The sequence below is a fragment of the Rhinopithecus bieti genome, unplaced genomic scaffold (genome assembly GCF_001698545.2).
Source record: "Rhinopithecus bieti isolate Rb0 unplaced genomic scaffold, ASM169854v2 scaffold_18466, whole genome shotgun sequence".
Taxonomy (NCBI): Eukaryota; Metazoa; Chordata; class Mammalia; order Primates; family Cercopithecidae; genus Rhinopithecus; species Rhinopithecus bieti.
The window spans coordinates 489,760-492,474 of NW_016809319.1; the positions used below are offsets into that span (position 1 = coordinate 489,760).

Here is a 2,715-nt window from a genome sequence, read left to right on the forward strand (position 1 = left end):
CACGGATATTGCGTAGGGCTCCTAGCCATCAGAAGCACACCCCGACACCGAGCTGGGGCAGACAGAGTTAACGCATTTGCATGTTGGCTTGCGGTGCCGCGACGGCTGCTGTCCCTACTCCCCATCCCCCCGAGGAGAGACCAGCCCTTTGCAGGCAGCGGGAGAATCAGGGACGACTCGAGGTGCTAGGCAACTTTCACTAAACACGCAGGGCTAAACCTGCATGGGCCTGTTGGTTACCAGCGTGTCCCGCAGCCCAGGCTGGTGTATGGACGCCCGAGTCAGGTCACCCAGATCTCTCCGCCACCCGCTGCGGTCTGTTAAGGAACCACTTGCGGCCGCGAGGAGCGGCAGGTGGTGGGTGGAAGAGAGTTAGTCTGGGATGCAGAGAAGCGCGGCGGGAGAAATAAGCAAAGAGCCAAAGATTTTATCCTCCAGTTCGGCTCTCTTTGCTTATTTCTAGAGATTTATATTTATTTATTTGCGGGCCTCTTTTACTTGATTCAAAGGGTTTCATCTTAGCTTTTGCCTTTTTGTTCAAATTGGTTTTCTAGCGGCCAGAGGGGTACAACAGGAAGGGGCAGGGCACCCACCGCTGCTCTGGTATTTTTGGGGAGATTTCGAGTGCTCCAGGGGACCCGGGGACATCCACACTGACGACCGAGCAAGGCTTGTTCCAATGACAGAGAGAGGAGGTCCTCCACGGGGAGGTGAACTTGCGAGGACAAGGAGTCCGCGACGAGGAGGAAGGGGCGGGATGGAAGACAGGGAATAGGATCCCTGTCCGCCACACTTACGCGGGCAAGAAAGAAAACGGGGATGAGAGGCAGGGCGAGGCACAGGTTGGCGATGTGATGCGGCCAAAAACGCTAAGCTCACCGGAGAAGTCAACGGACCACCCCAAGCTGAATCCTAAGAAGGCAGAGGCGAGGCACGGTCTGCGAGGAATGTTAGTCCGCTGAAACTGCGATCTGCAGGTTAAAAGCAACCGCCCGAGAGCTGGGAGAAAGGGCCATGTTTTTATTGCTGAAGAGTAAAAGGACTTATGTCCAAAGCTGAGCTAATAAACGGTTCCGGGAAATAGTCAACGGTCCCCTCCAGTGAGCGCAATGAGCCTCTGCCCTCCAGAAGCTACCTTACTAGAAAAAGGGAACAAACTTAACATAAATCGACACTTATAAACTCTTTGTGGTAAATGAAATTTAGGGAAAACACAGGGAAGTTATGTATAGTATTAATAATAATTTGTTGAACAGACTTGATTTTCTATGAATATAAATTGAAAAAGCCGACGGAATTGTGCAGCGCTACTCTATGTTGTTAAGAGCTGTATGAGTTAACAAAGGGAGAAGAAAGTCCCAGGATTTGGGGGATGTAGCTCAGTGGTAGAGCGCGTGCTTTGCACGCACGAGGTCCCGGGTTCGATCCCCGGCGTCTCCACTTTAGTGTGCTGAAGAATGAGAATGTTGGTTTATTATTCCTCTTTCTTTAGGCTTGGGCATGTTGGTTTGTTATTCCTCTTTCTTTAGGCTTGGGCAGAGCGTCATGACGTCTTCATGATGCTTGAAAATGGGTCGCTGGCTTTGAAGGTCAGATGTATTTAACATGGTACACTTGTATACTGCTAAACTTTCTCCAAAATCCTGTAACTGCTAACTGCTTTAGAACACCTTTAAATCTCATCACTCATTAACAAAATTGGGTTTACGTTGTTATCACTGAAGGTACATGATTTGTAACCAGAAATACAGTTATTTGGAGCACAGTTGAAGATGATTCTACCTTTTTCTCTCAGCCACGGGGATTATCTTTTTTTTTTTTTTTTTTTTTTTTTTTTTTTTGAGACGGAGTTTCCTTCTGTCGCCCAGGCTGGAGTGCAGTGGCGCAATCTCGGCTCACTGCAAGCTCCGCCTCCCGGGTTCCCGCCGTTCTCCTGCCTCAGCCTCCGTAGTAGCTGGGACTACAGGTGCACGCCACCACGCCCAACTAATTTTGTATTTTAATAGAGACGGAGTTTCACCATTTTGGCTAGGATGGCCTCGATCTCTTGACCTGTGATCCGCCCGCCAGCTTCTCTCAGCCACAGGGATCATCTTTTAAGAGTTAGTTTTTGCCGGGCGGCAGTGGCTCATGCTGTAATCCAGCACTTTGGGAGGCCGAGGCGGGCGATCACGAGGTCAGGAATCGAGACCATCCTGGCTAAACACGGTGAAACTCGCGTCCTCTACTAAAAATACAAAAAAAAAAAAAAAAAAAAAAAAAAAAAAAAAAAAAAATTAGCGGCGTCATGTGGCGGGCGCATGTAGTCCTAGCTACTCGGAGGCTGAGGCAGGAGAATGGCGTGACCTGGGAGGCGGAGCTTGCAGTGAGCCGAGATTGCGCCACTAGCACTCCAACTGGGCGACCAGAAGCGAACTCCTAGTTTTGAGGCAGGAAGGGTTAGGCAGGGCGAGGGACAGAGCAGACGCGTCCTCGTGGCTGGGGCTCCAGAGCAAACCACCTGGCTCACCAGCCTGGAGCTCGCGCCGCTTGGGCCTTACCTCCACTCGTGGCTGTCCCTCCGTTAGCTTGCCTGGCTTTGGATCAACCTGACGCGCCATGGTCTTGCCTACCTGGGTCTTCTGTCCTCAACTCTGCCACATCGCTGTGTGGCTGTGCTTGCCCTGCAGCACCGGACCCCTGCCTCGCCCACTCTGAGCCTCCGTGCAGCCATGT

The 2,715-nt window shown here is 51.3% G+C and overlaps 1 non-coding gene across 1 annotated transcript; it reads left to right on the forward strand.

Annotated features, from left to right (window-relative positions):
• The first annotated feature begins 1,368 nt into the window (after positions 1-1,368).
• Positions 1,369-1,440, forward strand: TRNAA-UGC (transfer RNA alanine (anticodon UGC)). Its single transcript has one exon. It is a non-coding gene; the product is annotated as a tRNA-Ala (tRNA).
• The last annotated feature ends 1,275 nt before the right edge of the window (positions 1,441-2,715 follow it).